The sequence below is a fragment of the Mytilus galloprovincialis genome, chromosome 2 (assembly GCF_965363235.1).
Source record: "Mytilus galloprovincialis chromosome 2, xbMytGall1.hap1.1, whole genome shotgun sequence".
NCBI lineage: Eukaryota > Metazoa > Mollusca > Bivalvia > Mytilida > Mytilidae > Mytilus > Mytilus galloprovincialis.
The window spans coordinates 91,534,920-91,560,286 of record NC_134839.1 but is presented as its reverse complement, the minus strand read 5'-3'; the positions used below and the strand labels follow the sequence as shown (position 1 = coordinate 91,560,286).

The following is a 25,367-nucleotide window of genomic DNA, read 5'->3' as shown; positions in this document are numbered from 1 at the left end:
TATGATCGAGGAGTTACGCCCTTTTGAACTTATTTGCCCCAATATACTACTGCAGCAGTTTGTCATCGCAACTCCTCTGAAACCACACAACAGAATTTCATGAAACTTTGTAGATAATAAGGACATAATACATGTACATGTATGTAGATGTGCATATCAACAGGAAATTATAATTTATTATGATCGAGGAGTTCCGCCCCTTTGAACTTATTTGCCCAAATATACCACTGAGCAGTTTGTCATCGCAACTCCTCTGAAACCACACAACAGAATTTCATGAAACTTTGTAGATAATAAGGACATACTATGTAGATGTGCATATTGACAGGAAATTATTATTCAGGTTTTTTCTAGGAGTTATTTTATTTGTCTAGTGACAATGTTGGGCATGGGGTATACGAGCGCGCTCTCTAAGGTTCTTTAATTACTAGTAGTGTGGTAACGATTTTCTTAGATGATGGATTATCAATCTCAGAAATTTTTATGATGCTTATAATCTATTATGTTTTCAATAATTGAAATACTGGAAAAATTGATGTACTTAGTCAAGGTTTAAGTTTAGTAATTGAAAAAAAAAATGTCATATAAATGTTTTAGTCAAATAGTAAATCACTACCATTATATTTAGTAACATTGTAAAAGTGTTGGTTGATAAAATTCTATTTGTTTGATTTTAAAATATTTTTTGACATCTTCTTTCATTATTATATTCTTCCCTTTTAATGAGTCTTCCTCTAAAATTAAATTGTTATGTAAATGGTATTAAGATATTATATGCTTTTACAAATTGTCAACCACATACATGAAATATTTCCAATAATTAAAAACAAAGCTTATACATGTAATTATATAACCTGAAATACATGTATGATTAAATAACTTATTTAAATTTGCCAGGTATGTCATTTGTTTGTCAGTCTAAATGGCTAGTGTCAGCAGTTTATCAGTCAAGAAGGTATTTGGCCCACTGTCAAACCATCAGATTTGTGATGATACATAATTACCATGTGTGAGAATTTGGTCAATCTTCAGTAATGTGCCAAAAGATATAGGAGACACATATTTACTTAGTGCAACTATGTTCATGTATACATTTGATTTAAGAAGGTTTATAGCTATATATAAGTATACATTATTGTATATGGAAACAGCTTTTTTCCCTTCTATACATATAAACATTTTATTATTACTACATTGATTTCTCTGTTCGGTTTAAGTTGTAGTATCTGTACATGTGACAAAAGAATAAAGATGGGAAATGTTGAAAATATAACTATGTTACCTGAAAATATTTTTCAATTAAATTCAAAAATGACAAGAGGACAATTTAAATGTTGAAATATGTTATACATGTATATATATATATACACACACCTGTCTATTTTTTGAAGACCATTTGTTGACCTGTCTGATATGGTTGTTTGAAACCTTCATAAATTTATTCTCTACATCATTTTGTAGACCCCAGCCGACTAATAAGTAGTTAGGGTATATAGTGTAACTTTTTTGCTAATCCTGCAGATATAGAGTGTATTAAGCTTACAGTCAGTTGTTCTGGTGTTATTTCTTTTAATGGTAAGCACAGGTTGTATATGGGGTCATTTGTGAAATAATACCACATCTAGTTATATTTTTTTTACTGTAAATCAGAAATAATTGTGATTTTCATTAATATGAATAATGCAACTATGTGATGATCGCTATAACAAGAATTGCAATATGATATTTTATGCATTTATTTGTTTGCAAGTTTCCCGGAAATTGCAATAATCAATCTCACATGCATACATGTACGTACCGTATGTCCATTTTTCAAAAATCGCAATAATAAATGCGTTGAATGGTTGAAGACCCATTATATTTTAGTGACCTTCGGCTGTTATCTGCTTTTTGGTCAGGCAGTTGTCTCTTTGACATATTCCCCATTTCCATTCTCCATTTTAATATTTTTGATTTCGCAGTATTGATACTCATCTTTATGTTTGTGCAGATTATAAGTAGTTCATCAACCTATTTACCTTTGACATTTATCTGGTCAGAGATTAAGTTCCCCTAACTTTGTTCTAAAAGATAAAAAGATTATTGATCTTGTGCCAGTCAATAGCCTAAGTTCAGCTAACTTATATCATTTTATAGAATACATTCAATCCAGGTACATGTATGCGTAAGTACAGATGTAATGTATACCGCTATGAAATTTACATATTTTTTAAGTGGTGGCGAGATGTAGGCTGCCCAATTTGGTCCAGGATGATTGAATAATATTTGCCAATAGAATGTTATAATAAAAATATTGTAAATGATTTACAACAATATCAAAACAGTCTTTTTGTTCTTGCCTTAATGATGTCAAAAGGGGACATTTATGCATTATTATTTGTCATGCTCCTGTGGCCTCTAGTTGCTGTCAAAAATTTGTGAAAGTTTGTGATTAGGTTAGTTTAAGGGAAATACTTATGGTAAACCAAAGATATTTTGTATGCAGTTAAATTAGTATTGGCACAAGATTATTTGTAAATAAGTTTTCAAGTTCAATTTTGTTTATTATTCCTGAGGTAGAAAAGCCTTAGTATTTCAAAAATTCAAAGGTTTGTTAACAGTTAGTTTATATTTACGGAGTGTCTATTCGTCCGGCTAGCCGGACGAATAGTTAAAAATCTCTATTCGTCCGGCCATCTGTCTGCGGATGCGCAAATATTCAATATCAATAAAAGTGTCATGTGATGTGGAAAGTGTCCCGGATGAAGGTGTCGGATAACACACGCGGTGTCGGATAACACACGCGCGTATGCAATGGACGTGTTGAGAATTGGAGATCGTGATTCATATTTAAAGATGTCATAGAGAAAACCAGAGAGAATGTGATTGCCTTAAACAAATGTCTTTAGGAGTGATTCCAGAACAATAGCGTATACATGTTTACTGTGAGGAATAAGCCTGAAATTAAAGTGAAATTGATGATTTACCCCCATTTACCTTAATTATGGAGGCAAAACGCATTCGGAAAAAATACTATATCAAACTTGCTTGGATGCATTATTTTTTAGTTATACTACAACGCAGATCTATGAACATACTGATATGCCTGGACTGGAATAAGACACCAGGGTTTGGGTATCCCCCCTTTTTTTGTTGTATATAATATACATTTTTTTTCTAATTTTTTTTTATCGAAAACACAATCCTCCTTTTGGGTACAGGTAACACGTGCCTGCCCTTCTCAAATTTCATATGAATTAAAAATTGCCGAACAATTTAAATGAAGAATGGTGCATAATCATATGAGGACCTTACGTTAACCAAACTTCACAGAAACTATAAATTCAGGATCTTTTGAAATCATAGATGAAGCCAATAATGATTGGCCCGACTATTACCCTTACAGGAAATTCATAGGCAGAACAACAAAAGAGAGAATCATTTTTGCCACCCCAAGAATAAGCTTTTTTTTTCATAAAACGAGGTAAGACAATATATTTTAAAACAACCTGTGCTTCACTCAAAACCTTCAAAACACGACGTTATATCATCATCATTATACATTTGGCCGGACAAATAGCGAAAAACCGTAAAATTGCTATTTGTCCGGCTTGCCGGATTAATAGACATTTTTGACTATTTGTCCGGCTAGCCGGACGAATAGCCACTGCCTTATATTTATGACCATAGCAATGATAATTCGAACATATGCATGTCAACACAGAAGTGCTGACTACTGGGCTGGTGATACCCTCTGGGAATTAAAACTCCACCAGCAGTGGCATCGACCCAGTGGTTGTAGATAATTAGATACCAAGATTGAAATTTTATACATGCCCCAGAAACGCATTTCGTCTACAAAAGTTAGTGCTATTTGGTATGCAGTTTCAGAAGCCTTACACTGCATAAGTTCATCTCATTTCCATGGTGATTATATTGCCCTATCCTACAGACATGGTTCATTGACTGGAACTTTAGCATTGTTTAAAGTTAAATTTGTGATTAGGACAGTTTTAGCGGAACCAATTACTGCACATGTGGATTCATTATTTTTCGTTGGATACCTATTTTCGTGGATTTCGTGGGTACAGGTGAATCACAAATTTTAACGATCAACAAAATACAAATTTCCCATAGACTTGCATAGCAGACTTTGGCAGAAACATGAAATTAAATGTCCACGAAAGTCCAAGTTTTGTTCAAACCACGAAAATTGGTACCCATGAAAATGAATAAATCCACAGTATGATAAGGCAATGATATTTGATCTGAAGTTGTACTAGCTACATGTAGCATTTGTATATCTGATTCCACTGAGATCATTTGGCCCAGCACTTTCACTCAATACAAACACCATATCTCTGTGGGGGCCTTGGTGACCAAATGGTCTAAGTAGTCAAACACCATATCTCTGTGGGGCCTTGGTGACCAAGTGGTCTAAGTAGTCAAACAACATATCTCTGTGGGGGCCTTGGTCTAAGTAGTCAAACTACATATCTCTGTGGGGCCTTGGTGACCAAGTGGTCTAAGTAGTCAAACACCATATCTCTGTGGGGGCCTTGGTGACCAAGTGGTCTAAGTAGTCAAACAACATATCTCTGTGGGGGCCTTGGTCTAAGTAGTCAAACTACATATCTCTGTGGGGCCTTGGTGACCAAGTGGTCTAAGTAGTCAAACAACATATCTCTGTGGGGGCCTTGGTGACCAAGTGGTCTAAGTAGTCAAACAACATATCTCTGTTGGGGCCTTGGTGACCAAGTGGTCTAAGTAGTCAAACACCATATCTCTGTGGGGGCCTTGGTGACCAAGTGGTCTAAGTAGTCAAACTACATATCTCTGTGGAGGCCTTGGTGACCAAGTGGTCTAAGTAGTCAAACTACATATCTCTGTTGGGGCCTTGGTGACCAAGTGGTCTAAGTAGTCAAACTACATATCTCTGTGGGGCCTTGGTGACCAAGTGGTCTAAGTAGTCAAACAACATATCTCTGTTGGGGCCTTGGTGACCAAGTGGTCTAAGTAGTCAAACACCATATCTCTGTGGGGGCCTTGGTGACCAAGTGGTCTAAGTAGTCAAACTACATATCTCTGTTGGGGCCTTGGTGACCAAGTGGTCTAAGTAGTCAAACTACATATCTCTGTGGGGCCTTGGTGACCAAGTGGTCTAAGTAGTCAAACAACATATCTCTGTTGGGGCCTTGGTGACCAAGTGGTCTAAGTAGTCAAACACCATATCTCTGTGGGGGCCTTGGTGACCAAGTGGTCTAAGTAGTCAAACAACATATCTCTGTGGAGGCCTTGGTGACCAAGTGGTCTAAGTAGTCAAACTACATATCTCTGTGGAGGCCTTGGTCTAAGTAGTCAAACAACATATCTCTGTTGGGGCCTTGGTGACCAAGTGGTCTAAGTAGTCAAACAACATATCTCTGTGGGGCTTTGGTGACCAAGTGGTCTAAGTAGTCAAACAACATATCTCTGTGGGGCCTTGGTGACCAAGTGGTCTAAGTAGTTAAACTACTGGTTATTATTAGCCAGTCAACACTGAGGTTGTGAGTTTGAATCCCGCATGGGGAGGTGCACTTGACTCTAATCTTAATTGACTAGCAAAGGTCAGTGGTTCACTCAAGACTCTCCAGCTTCCTCCACCAAAAGTGACAACCACAAAATAGCTCAATAGTGTTGAAAATGGCTTTAAACACCACCAATCAATCAAAATATCTCCGTTTCATTAGTGTATTTTCCTCTTTGAAGGTAGCACTAGTATTAAACTGATGATAGAAACATCTTACTATAGATATATATATAAAAATATGATCTCAAAATGGCAAGAACCAAATACAATAGAATTGTTATGCTAATAAATTATGCTATATTATTTAAAAAAAAAATTTAAACATTCAGGTTAGATATTAAAATTTAGGAGTCAACTTTTAAAAACAGCAAACATCTTTAAGTAAAAGAATGCATCTGAATACACAAATGCCCGTCCTTAGGCTTACTTATGAAGCTTAACACTTCATGTCCCCTCCACCTTGCAGCTGGGTCATTATAAACGTTAAATTGATATATATTGAATATACAAATAAACAAAAGATGACAGTCACCAGGGACTTTCTTTAGTATTGAAAATCCCTGCAGTCACAGACCAAAGTAAATTGAGTTAATTAAAGCATGTACTCAAAATGCATGTTGTAATAATTGAAATTACAAGAAAATGTAAGATAACAAGGCAACAAAGCAGTCAAATATTAATTATAGAAGGCACATTAAGTAAAATATATAATCTTCAATTATGTACATTCAATGAAGCGTCATTCTTATAATATTAGTTTACCCAGAGTTGGCAAACCATTAGTAGTGTGAACCAATTTAGAGTTATCTTTCTTTGCATTGATTATATATTTTCTATACAAATAATTTGACCACCTTTTTAGGAGCATCACATTCTGTTTTACTGATTACTAGTTTTTTGTTGAAAACAAATTGTGTAAAACTGATCAAAAGGAAAAACATGCAAGTCTAAATAGAAAAAAAATGGAAGATCAACTAAAGGATAACTTCTAATAATCATATCTGATATAGAAATTAAAGCATTATGCAATTGAGACTTTAAAAAGTAAATTAAGATAAAGTTGCAAAATTCTGACTGGTAACTGATCTATAAAAATGATTCATAGATTTAGAATGACTGCTTGAATGTTAAGTTATCAGAAATCTCACATTTTGATAAGGTCAGATTGAAGTGACATAGCTAAACATCAGGTGTTTACAAATTTCTGATAATGCTGGTATGCATATTGAAAGATGAATGATTTATCAAAGGAAGTCTAAAATAATCTGACAAAAACCTTGTTGAATGAAATGCGATTAATCATAAATTTGTAATATTTTGGCAGTCATAATTCCAAGGTCTTGAGTAGTGTGTAAATTTAAATACTATCAACCTAATTACAATTGTAAGGGTCAATTAGACTTGTGGGACTTGTTGTCCACTTTATGTGTATTTATATCATACCTGAAACCTCATTTCAAAGAAAGGTTTCCATAACCAGTCTAACAGGTGTTATAGCAACAAATAGGTCTGATATATTAAAAACAGCACAAAATTTGTAATAGTTTTTGAAAAACTTGGTATTTAAAAAGCTTAAAACTAAGAAAAGGTTAAAAGTTATAAGTGGTGAATACTAATCATCAGCTTAAGGTGGTACCCAACACTTTAACTAAAATTAGTTTGGCTCATTTAATGTTCGTAAAATTTTGACAAAGTATTTACTTTAACCCTTTTACAAAAATTTCAAAATTTCAAAAAAATTTGAACCAACCGTTATATCAGAAAAATTACACTGGTTATACAGCAGTTTGACAAACACTAATTTTGATCATTGAGAAGCTTACTATTCCCTTAACAAACACAATGTAATTAAAACGTTTAGTTGATTTTACAGAGTTATCTCCCTGTAGTGTTAGGTACCACCATAACAGTATTTATATATATGAACATTACCTCATGTCAGGTCCAGAAAACTTTTGTTAGATTATTTATAATTATGTCAAAATAAAAGTAGGTTAGTCAAACCTCATGAAATAACAATAACCTGTTTGGAAAATTTGCAAACATTAGAATCAATTTCCTTATTTCCAGGAACAATAAGGATGATACATTTTTTAATGCATATCTGTGCAATGCTAGGCGGTGTTGTCGTAGAAGTTATAAATATGAAGTTCCGGTTCCAGCCTGCTCGGGGAGGAAGTTACAAATCAGATCTACTCTAGCATTGTTAGGTTGATTTTCTAGGCACTAAATACATATTCTTACGCCTGGTATTTCTTAATCAATAAAAAATCTGATGGACAAGGTGCAATTTGCAGTTGTCAATACACAAAGGCAGACATATATACATTTTACACATGTATGTTCACCATATTATATCGTCCTTCAATCTAAAATCTAACTCATTTTTGGTATCCCTTTTTATTATAATCAGCTTTATAAGCGTATAAAGTAAGTAGCATATTTAATTCTGGACCCTGACAGACAGATTGTTATGCTTTTCCTGTTATAAAACTGAGTCAATAACTGTTATGATTTTCATCCTACTTAAAATATTTGACTTAATGATTATGGTCTAGATTCAACTACGAGAAGTTGTTATTTTAACAACCTTGACTATCCATGAAGGTCTTACATATTTGGTAAGGTCTAGATACAAAAAGTCTAACCCTTTTCTATCAAACAAATTTGAGCACTACAATATTTTTGTATTTTTATAGTTTAAGAATAAGATACCGACAATCCTTACGACAACATAACCTATATATGATACTGAATATTGCATGAACCTGCATATTTTCCCATTGACCTGACCCTGAACCTTCTGAATGATATGTTTATATGATACATATTAACTGTAATCATAATGACATTATCCTCAGAAGATAATTGACATTTCTGTAATAATCACAGGAAATAGACATATAGATCTGAAGGTTACATGCTGATGATGTTGTTATAATCAGATCTGCCTTTCTCCAATCTTTGATGAATTCTTTATAAAAAAATATGTAGATTCAATTAAAGTAGGTTTATACCAGCATACTTTTAGAATTTCCTGTACATGGCTACTTGTTTAAAACTTTGCAATCCCTTGTTACATTTGTTGATTTTATTTCACACCATTAAAAGAGTACTACAAAGTTAAATGAAAAAACTTAACTTTAATATGACAGTTTTAGAAAAAAAAATGGCCAGTTAATGTAAGTATACTGTTTAGTCATTTAACTACTAGTTCATGTAGTAGTATGTTGTTGTACCATTTAAAAGTTTGAAAAGTTGCTCATCAAGATTTTGGATAGATGCGGTCAATATTGAACAGTGTTCTTGTCATAAATGAAACATTGTGAAAACTTGACTAAGAAAAATATCAGTTTTATATCTTCGTTAGAGTTAATTGCTACTAAATTTTGAGTACAATAGTATTATTTTATGAAATTAATAGGAAATAGGCCTTTTTATTGAAATCTGTGTTCTTTTCGTGATGATACAAATAAACTAAAGTTATTTTTCCTAAAAACTCAATGAAAACATGTCAATTAGAAACATTCAGCTTGAACTTGAACACCAACAAATGTATGATTGTACTTACAAATTACATATATCTAGCTAACTTAAATATTTAGTTTCTTCAACCCTGCATACTGTGGATTTATTTATTTTCGTGGGTACCTATAAGCTATTTTGGTGGATTAAGAAAACCTTACATTTTTGTGGATATTTCATTTCATGGTTTTGCCGAGATGTCTGGATATAAGTCTTTAGAACATTTGTCCTTCGTGGTTTACCTGTACTAACGAAATCCACGAAAATTGGTATCCAACGAATACTCATGAATCCACAGTACATGATCTCCTAGGCTTAAATGTATTTGAATCCCGGATGATTTTGTCAAATTTTACCTAGACATTTATAGCTTGCTGTTCGGTGTGAGCTAAGACTCCGTTGTTGAAGGCCGTACCTGGACCTATAATGGTTTACTTTTATAAATTGTTATTTGGATGGAGAGTTGTCTCATTGGCACTCATACCACATCTCCCTATATCTATTGTACATTAGGATGGAGAGTTGTCTCATTGGCACTCACACCACATCTCCCTATATCTATTGTACATGTAATATAATAAGTAGGTTAAAAAAAATATATATATAATCTATACTTGCAATAATATTGTTAATTTACACATAAATCTGTTTTTATTGTACCTGAAAATAAAGTGCAACAGCTTAACATTGGTTTCAAGATGTAAAACATGGTTTAGTGTTGGAAATGTGCAGATGCCACTGATGTATGTTATCTTAATTGGTTAAATGTATCAGTTTGAAGGTTGTTCTACCAGACAGAAGTTCCCATGAAGGTATATTTGTTCTTCAAAATTCTGTTGGTATCTGCAGTATTTGTATATATTACTTAAAAATGTATATAGCACAATCTCTTGGTGCGGGATTTTCTCGCTGTATTGAAGACCCATTGGTCTTCAGCTGTTTTCTGCTCTTTGGTTGTGTTGTTATCTTTTTGACACATTTCCCCATCTCCATTTATAACATACTTATTTATGGATATTTACATAACTAACAAAACACTGACTGTTAAGATATAAAATATATTTATATTGAATCAATAATTGTCTGCTAACACTTTTCCTGTCTTACTGACTTATTGATTCTTCATTGATATTTACAGACCCACATCAAACTGTTCCTAGTCAGAAAGAAGCCTGTATGGATTTGAGAGTGATGAGACATCTTAGATTTGTTGATACAGTAAGTTTACTTTATATGATTAGTTTATGTCTTTAAGATAATTATCTTATACATTCTATTATGTTCTCTTGTAAAATTCACAGCCTGAGTATGTAAGTATCACAAGGGTTTATAGCTTATAGATATATGTCAATATATGCATATGGAAGTCAATAGTCTCTTCATTTAAAGGATATAAAGGATATAACTAACACTTTATAAATTTTGTTGCATTCAAAGCATGTTGTATCCGAGTTACAACAAAATCCATGCATACATGTACCTCACAATATATTGGATAAATGCTATCTTGTGTCTGACCATCAAGGCATACATATAGGATCATTTCATTTCATGGAGTCACTGAATCTTGTGAAAAAGTAATCCGGCAATAATCTTTTGAACCAATTATTTCCAATGTTTACCAAACTTGGATGGATAATGATCACAAGGAAGACCTCCATTGATTTTGGGTCAGGAGGTCAAAGTCAAGGTCTCTGTTGATATTAAGACTGAAATGTAGGCCTTTTTTGTTTTCTGAATGTTATGTTCTGAATCAATATATTGTGTTCAACTTTGACAAAACTTGGTTTTGTTGCTCATGGAATGGAGAAGATCAGACATTATTGATTTGGGCTTCCAGGTCACAATAAAGCTACTAATAAAATGTTACCGTATTTGGGTAAAACTTAAGGAAACTGGCTTAATTAATTGTCATGTTTAAGATTTTTTGTCAGATTTTCGGAATCCTCTGGTTTTATCCATTTGAATGCCTTGAAAAAATTTGCCCGGTGACCCCCATTTTTCTTTTTGTAAATCTTTTACATATATAATGATAAGCCATCTGTAAAAGTCTTATAAAATTTTAATTAGTTTTTAACAGTTCTTGAGAACTTCAACTTGTCAATGATAAAGCTATGAAAAGTCAAGAGAGAATATTTTCCTGCCAAAATTTCAATGGATGATATCTCGAAAACAAGCACGGTGACCTATATATTTTTTTTGCTCTTTGGATTCCTTTATTAATCCCCTATCTATATAAACTAGTGTTTTGAAAAGTTAATTACTTTGAAACTAAGAAGAGAACTCCCTTAAGGTTTTGGATGCTATATTTTAGTTAGTAGGTCATAGGTTGACATTCACAGTACTGAGTACTGTAGATATAATGAATGTTGTAGAAAAGGTTTATTTCAGTGCATTATCTTGCTAGCCATAAATCAGCTGTACATATGATCAATAATTTAGGGGAAGAAAGTAAGATCATCCGTAATACATTCTTGCATGGACTCCTGTTCTGTGTAAGTGAAATACATGTACAGGAAAGACCCTTGCTTATTGAAGTAATATATATATAAGGTGGGTGTGGTGAAGTAGACAAGGTCTCTGCTGATATTAAGACTAAAATGTTGGCTTATTTTGGTTTCTTTATGAAATTTTCTGAACCATATACATTTTTTGTATGTCTAACGTTTACAAAACTTGGTTCTGAAGCCTCATGGGATTGAGAAGATCAGTATTGTTTCGATGTTCAAACAAAGTCACAGTAGTTACTGATAAAATGTTATTTGGGCAAAACTTAGGAAAAAGTAGACCCTTTTGATTTTTTGGATAGTAGGTCAAAGGTTAATGTTCACAGTAGTACATACTATAGATAGACAGAATGCTTTAGTTAAAAGGTTTGTTTCAGGAGACCTTGGAATCCATAAATACATTTGAACATAATGCATTCTTGTAAGGATTCCCTTCTCTGTATAAGTGAAATACATGGTACAGGAAAGACACTTGCTTATTGAAGTCAAATGTTTATAAGGTAGGTGCGATCGAGTAGACCAAAAAAGGGGAGGTATGTTCTATGCAGGGGATGTTCAAGTTGATGCTCTGACAATGTGTGTTCTTTTAAAAGACTGTGAGGTAGGGCTAACATTTGCCAAGTGCAGAGAAATCTGATTCGAAATATATATTTGTATTTGTGTGTACAATTACCAATAATTGGATATATCTAATATATCAAGAGACACTTTACTGTTCTTATTAATACCAGTTTATCATATTACATAGAAAATAGATTATTGATTTTATGAGCCCACTTCTGTAACAATCCCTGCTTTTCACTATCGGCTATATAATCTTTTGTCATGTAATATTATATACTAGATTGGTCTTGGCTAACAGTCAGATTTATTTGTCAGTTAAAAGCATCAGTTTGGCAATCAAATGAAATTAAATGTCACTATTTTAATAAATAGGATTTTATTTAAGGAGATGGTGGTACAAATATATGTAAATTGGTTTCCTCTTATTATGTCTACTTATTACAGATTTAAATTAATATTATTATATTACAAGGTCTCTAAAGAATGTGAAAAACATTTTATTTTTCTCTCTTTGTCCCTTGTCACCATTATCAATTACACTTTTATTTGAAAAGATGGTTTAGAATTTATGATTAAAGAGTGAATTAGACTGAAGATATGGTGTTAACAGTAAATAATACCCAGTTGTGAAAAGTACTTTATTGTAAATGTAAGTGGCAAGTTGGCAAACACATACAGGTTTCTAATCTGATACAACTAGAAAAAAAAAAATGTTTGACATTTTATCATTTTTAGTCTGAGATTGTTAAAAAGGAAAGTCATTATCTGATCCCGAGATAGTAAAAAAATGTCATATATATACTATAGGCCAATGTCATATATATACTATAGGCCAATAAAACTTATTTTTAAATATTTTTAAAAACTTATTCACTTGATATTAAGGGAAAATATGAAATAATTTGTTCAAGTACATCTATAGATAGGTCAAGACTTTTGTAATACTGAGGTCATAGTTGACACAACTTCCTTATTTATATTTAAAGTGTCTGAAGTAGTGGCGCACCACAGAAGTAGATCAGGGTATATGAACTTTTAAGTATTTACAAACAGTATCCGGTTAGGAGTTGTTGAAAACTGTCATTTTCACAGGATTACATGGATTAGAATGACTGTCACATGAGGTGTGACCTTATAAATCTAACTAGTCATCAAAACATAGGATTCTTTCGGTTTTAATTTTGGTTAGTTTTCTGGTAAAAATGTAAATATATCGGGGGGGGGGGGGGGGGAAGAATATGGAGACATTCTCTGTATTAATCGGATACCTTTTTCATCCTGGATTTTCTTGATGTTACAAGAGATAATGTTGAATTTTGAGAGAAAATATTAAATTGCACTGATTCTTCATCAGAACATTAAGTTATTCACCTACAATCTTAATATTTGATCTTAGTGTATTTTGGTCTATACAAAAACCAAATCATATGCCATGGCTTAGTACATTTCTAATTATATCAATTTTTAATCCACAACTGTTGAAAACAGCTTGACAGAATTCGTCTAAATATGCACAGATTTGCCTACAGAACATGAGTAGTGCACTTGCCTATTTTATTTATCTCAATGACATTTGAATATAAAAAAAAGAAGATGTGGTATGATTGCCAATGAGACAACTCTCCACAAGAGACCAAATGACATAGATGTTGACAGCTATAGGTCACTGTACTACCTTCAGCAACGAGTAAAACTCATACCCCATAGTAAGCTATAAAAGGCTTTAAAATGACAAATTTAGCCAATATTTTACATGTTGAAGTGAGTAAGTTACTAAGGTATACAATTTGGTATTCATGTTTGACCTTTGATTTTAATAAGAGTTTACATACATGTATATAGTTTTTGTTGAAAGAAAGGGTACAGACATACTTCCAGGTTGGTCCAAATAAAGAAATCATTCTGAAAATATTTTTGCACAAATATATTGTTATTTATTCTGAGATATGTAGAGAATGTAACATATTCATTACATGTCAACAGCTTTCAGATTTAAGAGATGGCATAAAAAAAACTCCAGCTGGGAATAAATTAGTTATCTTTCTTACAAGCAATTTGAATTCCACTACCTTAATGCCAGATCTAAGAACTTTAATAACAGACAGAGGGGAGGCTGAGAGACCTCATAGAAAATAAAGGAGCTCAACAATAAAAAAAAAAAAAAACCAAAAAAACTCTTGTGTAATATTTGTACCTGACAATGTGCTTCAGACCCAAATGGTAGTTTTCAAACATGCATCTACTTAGAAGTTAACAAACACATCCTTCAGTAAACAGTCTGCACCAAAATTTAATCCAACTACTAGCATGAATAACAATATTTCAACATTTTTCTTATGTGTCTTAAGTCTTATCTGCTTATCAAAGTTTTGCAAATACTTGCTTGTCTAAACAAAAATTAATACAGACTAAGACATTGGAATAGTGGCTTATGGTGCAGATTGAGTAAATGCAGGTTGCAGAATTAGAGGTAATATTCTCTTGAAGTGAAATTTCGAAGAAAAAAAAATTGGGCTAGAAATTTAATTGAGCTGCATAATTGAGGATTATATATATGAGTAAAACCTTCTGTTGTTGTTGAATCATGATAAACAGTTGAAGTGTTATAAGAGGATTAAATGATTATAATGTTATCATTGACATTTATACAGTCAGGTTATATCATTACAAATCTTTTGTTTTATCTGATATCAGTGTAAATATTATGTAACTTTAGAGGTGACAGGAAATGTTATTAAATGTATCATGTCTCATTGAAGTTGTTAAAATTATATAATATATGGTTAAATTGTCTCCCATTATTTTTTGTTCTTGACACTCCTATTAGTTCGTACACTTTGTCTCTTGAAACAATTTCATCAGTTCTGACACTTTAACTCCTGAGACACTTCTACTACCAGTAGTTCCAAAAATTTGTCTCTCAAACATCTACATATACTACTTTCTCTTTTGAATCATATTCATCAGTTCTGAAATTTTGTTTCCTGATACACTTTCATCAGTTCTGACACTTTGTCTCTTGATACACTTTCATCTGTTCTGGCACTTTGTCTCCTGACACTTTCATTAGTTCCAACACTTTGTCTCCAGATACACTTTCATTAGTTCCAACACTTTGTTTCCTGATACACTTTCATGGATTCTGACAATTTGTCTCCTGATACACTTTCATCAGTTCTGATACTTTGTGTCCTGATACACTTTCATCAGTTCAGACACTTTGTCTCTTGATACACTTTCATCAGTTCTGACACTGTCTCTTGATACACTTTCATTAGTTCTGACACTTTGTCTCTTGATACACTTTCATTATTTCTGTCACTTTGTCTCTTGATACACTTTCATTAGTTCTGACACTTTGTGTCCTGATACACTTTCATCAGTTCAGACACTTTGTCTCTTGATACACTTTCATCAGTTCTGACACTTTGTCTCTTGATACACTTTCATTATTTCTGTCACTTTGTCTCTTGATACACTTTCATTAGTTCTGACACTTTGTGTCCTGATACACTTTCATCAGTTCAGACACTTTGTCTCTTGATACACTTTCATCAGTTCTGACACTTTGTCTCTTGATACACTTTCATTAGTTCTGACACTGTCTCTTGATACACTTTCATCAGTTCTGACACTCTGTCTCTTGATACACTTTCATTAGTTCTGACACTTTGTCTCTTGATACACTTTCATTACTTCTGACACTTCATCTCTTGATACTTTTTCATCAGTTCTGACACTTTGTGTCCTGATACACTTTCTTCAGTTCTGACACTTCGTCTCTTGATACACTTTCATTAGTTCTGTCACTTTGTCTCCTGATACACTTTCATTTGTTCTGACACTTTGTCTCCTGATACACTTTCATCAGTTCAGACACTTTGTCTCTTGATACACTTTCATCAGTTCTGACATTTCATCTCTTGATACACTTTCATCAGTTCTGAAATTTCATCTCTTGGTACGCTTTCATCAGTTCAAACACTTCATCTCTTGATACACTTTCATCAGTTTTGACACTTTGTCTCTTGATACACTTTTATCAGTTCTAACACATTCATCAGTCCATACACTTTATTCAGTTCTGACATTTTGTCTCCTGATTATACACTTTCATTTGTTCTGACACTTTGTAACCTGATACATTTTCATCAGTTAAAACACTTTGTCTCCTGATACACTTTCATCGACACATTTTCTCCTGATACACTTTCATCAGTTCTGAAACTTTGTCTCTTGAAACACTTTCATCAGTTCTGACACTTTTTCTCTTGATTTACTTTTATTAGTTTTGAGTTCTGACACTGTCTCTTGAAACATTTCTACTAATTCCAACAATTTGTCTTTGTAAAATCTTCATATACTTCTGTTCCAAGACTTTGTCTCTTAAAAAACATTTTCATATATAATGTTTCTGACACTGTATCTTGAAGCACCTACTGTTCTGAACATGCATGAAATATTTGTCACTAGACATTAAGCAACCAACAATCAATCAATCAATCAATCAAACACCTTCATATACACATCCAAGAACTATTTGACACCCTACATATACTTGTACATACAATAAAATTTTTAAAGTTTTAACTGCTGGTTTCAATTTCACATTGTTTAGGGTATACTTCCTGACAGTGCAAGTCTTTATTTGATGACAGACATTAATTATATCATTTTAGGGCCTTTTTATTATTCATGAATATTAACAACCAATATTTTAACCTATGAATTTACAGTTGTCAAATCATATACAAATATATTTACATGCCCTAACAGTATACAACATATCTATGATCAATTTTCCGCGGTTGAATGGGTGTCTGCTAAGGTGTGATTTTAAAAGGAGGAATACTTTGTGATATGAAACTGATGAACCTAGGATCATCTAGTGCTTCATATAATAATAAGTAAGTTGGAATTCTTACTGTCATGTAAAGAATACAGATGGAAATGGGGGGGGAGGGCTGTATATTATATTTCTTTAGTTATAAATCTGTTTTCAAGTAATTGGATTGGAATATATAAATAAAAATCAAATCAAAATGACTTCCACAGTGTATGGTAACAACATTATAATTAAAAGGTTATATAATTTGGATGGGATATAAATACATGTACTAACATAGTCATAATAGTAATGTATACTTCATTTTGGTATCTGTATTAGAGAAGGAAGAGGACAAATAATATTGTTGAGTCATCCCATTGCACGAAATGACATGGTAACATGTTTAATTGACTTTGTTTGACTTGACTTATGTTGGCTAATCTGAATTTGAGATGATTAAAAATTATATTGTTTTTATATATTTAAAGATTTAGGTCATGCTAACTTCAAAAGAAAACTTCAAAAGAAAAAAAATGTTTTGAAATTTGATTAAAGGGGATTAGCTGCATACAATTCCTTCAAAATAACTCCATTAAAAAAAAATGAAAAATTTTACTATTCTTTATTGCTTTAATCTTTTAAAAAATAGAATGCAATGTAATTAGTTTTTACTAATACATGTATTTGGTTTTTTTTTGCTGTGTGATTGTCTGTTGAAGATGCAGATAAAACAATAAAGATTTCAACTGGATGCAAATGAGAGTTTCTTTTGAAATGTGTAAAAAAAAGGTTGTTCTTATGAATGTACTTTGTACAGTTCCTTTATGGATACATTAAGAAAAAATGTTTAAATTTGGAAATCTGGAAGCCTGTTTAATGATAACTCTGAAAATATTCAAGTATCTTCTCTCTTTTTATAAGGGTTACAATCTTGTTTCATGGTTAGGAGGAGGTGACCAGATCATATCAATGTCATTGGCTAGTATATCTCAGTACATGCTGAAATCTCACAATTCCTACAGCTAGAGTTCAGTACATATTATTAGTATCTATTTGATACAGGAGTAACTATAAGAAAGTCATTTTAATGCTTGATATTTGTGTGGTATTATGAACTTGTTTTTTAAAAATCATTGAATATCACTTTTGAAATAGGTATTTGAAATTCATATTTTATTTATCATGACGGGTTATTGACTTCTGCGCTTTTAAAAAAGGAAAGGAGTGGATTACATTACAAATGTTTAATATATAATACACCCGATTTATAACCAATTAAATTTAAATATCACACACAATTGTAGGTGTTAGAAGTCTGTTGACGTTCGACTTGTATTATTATGGTAATATCAATAGGCTTTACCTATGTTTGTTTACACGTAGAATGACAACAGTCATCGATTAAAGTTGATCTACCAGTGGATAGGATTTTATGAATGAATGAAGTTAATGTTTCACCTGGATTTAGTTATTTTAATTAATTAATGTGAGGTTTGAACTGAAGGAACTATATCCAGACACAACACAGGTGAGTTGGTTAAACCAGTTATCATTCTATAGTCTTGTATTATATATAACTTTACCCCATGGCATATTATCTGGTGAAATAAAAAAAAAAATCTTAACAGAGGCAAAAGGAACTTATTCAAGATTATCATTTTTTTTATAGAACATTACAATTCCTTTATATCAGATGGATGATTTTCTACAAACCTATAGAAACATTTTTGTAAACCCTACTATAAACACCCTGTCTGGTTTTATATTTAGACTGCCTGACTTATGACATGGTTTCCTGATCTGGTTTAACATTGCATTGCAGTTTTCTGTACCGAGAAAAACAAATTAGAATATTTCCTCATCTTATGTTGTTCATTATCAAAATTCTAAAATCTGCTGATTTTGCTTTTATTAAAAGATAACAGCTAGAAGCATCAAAAATATTAATAGTACAACAGACCCCATTGTCACATAACTATACTGTAAAAAGTAGACCCACAAACAGTAATGAAAAACATGGTCCAGAAAGCCTAACTTCATACAGGCACACAATTTGGTAGGGTCATAAACCACTTTTACTGATGTAAATAAATGAAGAATGGACACAGGTGTTAGGGTGGAGGGCATATGTTTATCTGTGTATGTGATACATCTGACCTTCTGTTTGTACCTCCCAAAAATAATTTCCGTTCTCTCACTTCACTGTGAAACAGAATGCTGAACTATCCCAAATACAATAATATTTTTGTTTTAATTTATAAAATGGCAGCGGTTAAGTGTGTAATGCTTGCCCAACTCTTTCAGTTTCACTTTATCAGTCTTAAAAAAGGGGCATACAATTATAATGTTTTCATTGTAATTTGCAATAGAATTCCCCATGTTAGCCTTAAATGTCTGTAAAACACATTATTTAAATTTAAATTTAAAATATTTGAGTTGGTATGATAGTGGATCCATTTATTATATTATGTAACATTAGTGTGTAGGCTTGATCCTGTCATGATTATAAGGATTGTTCTGTATAACACACTCCAGTGACGGTATTGTTTTTAAAAAATAAACAGACTTCCGTCTTTCTGGGAGAAATGGATTTATAGCTGGTCATTAGTATTTCATACAAATGTTATTTCAAGCAGGAGATAATAATTTAATTGATATTAATCTCTGTGTAATGAAAGTTTCAGTACTAATGTACTAGGAATATCTGTCTACCACATTCATTGTGAGTTTTAATATTTTTCTAAATAGAATTATCTGTGAGATCTTAAATCTAGATGATTTGTTTAAATATTTCCTTTTGTATAATTTTGAAGTTTGTTGCACGAAATTTCATGCATATGTGGCAACCATTACCAGATGGGTATTAGGAATTCTTGAGAGCCTATAAAGAGAAATGGCTACTATTTGAGCATAAATTACTTTGCTTTTTGGTTATAAAACAGTAGAAAACACCCATGATATCGAGGGTCCATGACTGAATTAAAGTATATAACTATGCGTAAGCCTTATTTTAGTATTGGTATTGTCATCTGATAAAGTCATGCCGATTATAAGATAGACAGTTTTGTCTCTGCTTTCAAATCTTTCTGTTTGAACCCGTCGACCTGGAAATTATAAATATTGTCCTATATTAGTTATAAATAAAGTTGAATTCTTTGATTCGCTGTTTTACGTCATGCCCCCTAACAAATTGAAAACTGAACATATATGCCTTATTTTAAGTCCAGATATTTAGTATTCATATTGTTATCTTAGAAAGTCTTACTGATTAAAATACTACAATAGGAAACAATTTGACAATGATTGAATTTAGTAGTGTCAACCCTGTGATTATGACCCGTGTTTATATATATATATAGCAAAATCTTAAATACACCATTTGGTGGTGCGCCTCTCAGATGCGGAGCGAACAGATAGGTAATAGGTAACAGGGGAATATACTATTGGTATCGGGAACTATTTGACAATGATTGAAGTTTCAACCCTGTGATAATGACCCGTGTATATAGCAAATCCTAAATACACCGTTTGGTGGTGCGCATGTCAGATTCGGAACGTACAGAGACGGTAATAGGTAACAGGGGAATATACTATTGGTATCGGTATCGGATTCGACCCGGAACTTGTTAATTATTGGCAATATTAACTATGTGGAAAACTAAAGGGTCTGGAGTGGTGTAATTTTTAATCTACACCATTGTCCTGTATTAACTATATATAAAGTTGAATTCTATGATTTGTCATTTTTACCCCATGACGGCTGACAAATTGGACCTCATTATTTTAGTATTACTATATCATGTATTCTGTTAAATTTGAAATTTTGAAGTGATGCTCAAGGTTGACTGGTCATAGGTTTTCAGTATGATTTGTTATGAATTGGTTGAAACATAAATGTCAACAATTAAATGCTAATGATTTTGTAATGAATTAGATGTAGACCTTTTTATCATTAGATGTACTAAACCAGGTCAGTGACCTTTTCTTGTACACAATTCATATAAAGCATGATGAATCCAGTAGTTAATCAGAATATATTTGATTAGTCTTTCTATTGAATAGAACAGGGAATAGTTATTGAACTGGTTACTATATAATACATTGATCGTTTTCCACTGCTAGTAGAGCAAATAAATCAGGAATAACTATATCTGGCTATATGTATATGTTCTTTAATAGCTTAGTGTATATATATACAAATAAATCAGGAATAACTATATCTGGCTATATGTATATGTTCTTTTTAAATAGCTTAGTGGATATATATACAAATTTATCATAATCATCAGTATATAGAACAGTTAAAGTCAGAAATGGGCAAATCAGATTTCAATATCAAATATTTCTGTTTATTGGATTTTTTCTATGATTTCTGTTTATAACCTTGGATTATATTCATGTGAAGGCTTTTCTCAATGTAAGTTGTCTTTATTATTCAGTTGTAACATATTGAATAAGAGGGATTAGTAGACAATGCAGAATATGGAAGGTAACAGGTCAGGTTCTATTTATCTGAAGTTTGCATTCATATAAAAAGTGATGGGTTATCCATTTAATAAAATGAAGAAAAACTTTACAAAGGCAAAATGTTTTTGTAAAGACCTTCATTCTTATATAGTTATATCATTCAGGTTAGGAGAGGATAAGCGCTAGCAGTAGGTTTGGATTAAGGTTAAGGTTAGAATATACATAAGAATAGGTTTGGAGTAGGCCAATGCTAGGATGCTATAGTCTTATGTGATCCTTATACTTCACATACTGAAAAAGAATTGAGAGGCATGCACATTTAAACTGTGTTTAACATAAGTCAATGTACAGGCAATCTTATTAGAATAAGTTCTAATCACTTGCTCCTCAATTTTTTTATATGTCACACAGCCACATATAAAATCGAGGAGCAAGTGATGAGAACTTATTTTAATAAGATTGATGTACAGGAGAAGGATTATGTTAGAAAAATAAGATGTTGCCCAGCACCTGTGTTTTCAGTAAAAAAAAAACATTGATTTTATTAACATAATCTTTCAGGCGTTTTGTTCTGATAATGTAATGAATTGAAAATTGAGCATTAAGACATTATACATATTATGCATGATTGATGTAGAGTTTATTTTTATATAGTGTATATAGTGTAAAAAATACTATGTAGTCAGGGTTCATGCACTTTATTGACTTTTTATTTTAAAGAGACATATATTTTCATGTCTATTCAGTTAAAAGCTTTTTGGAGTCAAGAAAATGAATAAAAGAAAAAATAGACAGCGCCAAAAAAAAATCAAAACAATCACACTTAAAGAACCAATAGAAAATCACAAAAAATAGCTTTACAAGCCTAAGAAGACAAAACTGTTATCACTTACAAAAGAAAAAGCTACAATTTGAGGTCAAAATATCTCAAAAAATAGTTCTTTAATTTTTCTCAAATTTTTAACAGAATTAAAATGTGAACCATAATACATTGTATATACTTCAATATGATACTACTCATATAAAATTTGCTATCCCTTAAAAATACAACCATGGAAAGGCAATAAGTTATAACCATTGACTTGGATGCGCTCAGAAAAAAAAGAGCAAAACCCTTTCTCAAATAGATATTTAAGAAGGGCATTGTGTGTTTCTATCATTGCTTATAAAAATTATTTTTGACAGTGCATGTACTCTATATATATACAGATTTGGTCTAAATGTTCTTGATATTAGCCATTTTGGGCTGAAACTGGTTAATCTGGCAATATGGTGTCACCGTCAAATTTTACTATTTTAAAACTTGCCGAATATATGTTTTCATCAATCAAGCTTTCACAATTTTGATGAATGTGAAAGCCTAAAAATGTACAATATCCTTAGAAATTCTAACTGAACATAAGGCAGTTTTTGAGTTATTCATTGCAATTTGTCAGTGGTATCTTAGATAAAACCCTAACTGCAAGGAATCATGTGTTTGCCTTTCTCTATCTATATCTAGTAAATATAGGCTCTGGAATAATCTTATCTTTACATCATTCTAAACATTTGAAAAGAAAATACAAAAATTAATATGAAAGATTGTTCATGGATTCAATTTCGGAGATTTCATCTGCAATAAACGAGATACTGTGGATTTACTAATATTCATCATGTTGGGTATCAATTTTCGTGGATTTCGTGGATACAGGCGAACCACGAAATTAAATGTTCAACGAATTACATATTTTATATAGGTTTGTAAGCAGACTTTGCCAAAACCACGAAATTAGATATCAACGAACATGCAATTTTTCCTCTATCCACGAAAATTGATACCCACGAAAATAAATGAATCCACAGTAGTAGCCGAGTAAAATTGCAGATCTTTTAGTCAAATAGAATTTAAAGTAGGAGATCCATGTTACTAAATCTATGGTCTTGAAATTTGACATGTACTAAAAATGTAAAATGGTTAAGACTTTGATTTAAAAAAAACTAACAGTTTATATAGCTGTCAAATGCATACATGACTGGTCTATATTTATTTAGGGCAGTAAAGTTCATAAACAAACACTGAAAACTTCACACCTGGGCAGTTATAAGTACTGATATATTGCTAAAGTGTGTTTCCTTTGATCTCTTATCAAAATCAAGATTATAAAACAGTGATTAAGTTTCGTTTTAATCTTGATCAGTTGGTGTTTTAAACTACATGATGTTATAAGGTTGGCACCCATGTGTCTATGGTCTTAGAATGAGCTGACCATACATGATAGTATTGTTGATTAGTATGATAGGGTAGAATGTTTACATTTCCTTTGTTATGAAGTTTAATGATGAGTCAGCCTAATGTAACTAGTCATGTCAGAGTAAGTCATTTCTTTATTCACTTTTTTAAACTTTTTAGTTTAGTTCATAAGTGTTTTTCATCAATATTTTTAATGAATACAGTTTTGAATATTAATTAGTGTACTTTGATAACAGATGAGTAATTTCATGTAGTAAGTATGAATCATTATACATTGTACATAAACAATGAAGTAGAAAACTACATTTCTATTTCTGGACAACAACATACAACATATTCGTTTCTATTTCTTTAATTTTAAACTTAGAATGCAATGAATTTATTAGACATAACATAAATAATTTGTAATATTACTCTGGCAAATCTTATGTCAGCGGTAAATTTATTATCTTCCAGGATTACTGGTTCAATCTTGTTCATGCACAGATTTTGTGCAGATGTTTTAAGAAAGTGAATAATTTCAATTTACTTGATTATGTCATCTTTATAACAAAGAGTTTTTACAATTTAATGGCCTTCCTTTTGAACATAATTGGGTTAATTTGTATGTAATTAAACAAAAGGTTTTGTTGTTTAGATCTGTCAAGTGAAACGGATTGCCATGTTATACACTTGTAGTTTATAAAGTAGTTTGTGGTGTTTAGTTTGATCCTCCCTAATTCTTTTGAAGAAAACAAATTGCTGGTGATTTATAAACTTGTCTTTGTTTGTATACAGTAGCTATTTTGATAAGTTTCCTGCTTTTGTTAAAGACAAATTGTTCTTAATACCAGATACAATCTTCAGATGTATATATAAGATTGGTAATAATATTTTGAAAATAACTGAAGACAAAATAAACTGAACCATTCTTGTCATAATCTAGCTGTTACTGCATCATGAATTATCTCCCCTGTTTAGTAACTTGCACTGCAGGTTTACAAAGATCAACCACCTGTTGCTATATATATCAGTTTTATGGTAACTATATACTATGGTATATATCCCTCTAGTTATTTTTCACATGTAATAATTACAATTCTTTATAACCTGAAGGTTTTCAGTATAACTAAATTGTTTGTGGTGTAAAACAGATTTTAAAGAGAAAAGCTGTTTTATTTTAGAATTGATAACCACCTTTTAAGATCAATTAAAAGATTGTCTAGTTTTTATTATCAGATTTAATAGTTTTAGTGAAAACAAGTATTTGCACTTCAGTTATGGCAATTACATGTAAAGTAGTTTGAATTAATACCTTGAATGAATTAGAAAATCATTGCTAAGTGAATGGAGAGATTTTTTATAACAACATAATTTAAAAAAAGGAGGAGAAAAGATTTTGACTGTTCATGGTTGTTATTAGTTGGGTAACTACTCTGTAATTTAGGGATATATTGTTTATGGATTACAATTATAGTTTGGGTAAGTTCTGCATTAAATTCAAAAGTTCATGACATTATAAAAGTGAAAAAAGTGAATTTTATCTTTATTTCATTTCAGCATGAATGTTTTACATACAAAATGAAAATAACTAAGCAAAGTTGTAATGTTACATATATATCTGAACAATATGTCAAATTCCAAACGTAAACAAAGACATTTAAATATTCTTTCTTCTTATTTATAGCAAGTTTTATTTGGATAGTTTGACAACATTTC

General features: G+C 31.7%; 1 protein-coding gene across 4 annotated transcripts in view; it reads left to right on the top strand.

The window, feature by feature from the left end:
• LOC143064855 (transmembrane protein 198-like) overlaps positions 1 to 25,367 on the top strand; it is a 47,498-nt gene that overhangs the window by 9,815 nt on the left and 12,316 nt on the right. For 2 of the 4 annotated variants that reach the window (XM_076237999.1, XM_076238003.1), the window contains exon 2: positions 10,212 to 10,291. The gene's annotated coding sequence lies outside the window, so the exon portion shown is untranslated. Of the gene's footprint in view, positions 1 to 10,211; positions 10,292 to 18,308; positions 18,501 to 23,645; positions 23,791 to 25,367 lie in introns of those variants that run through there. The other 2 variants (XM_076238000.1, XM_076238001.1) reach the window with 2 other exon arrangements.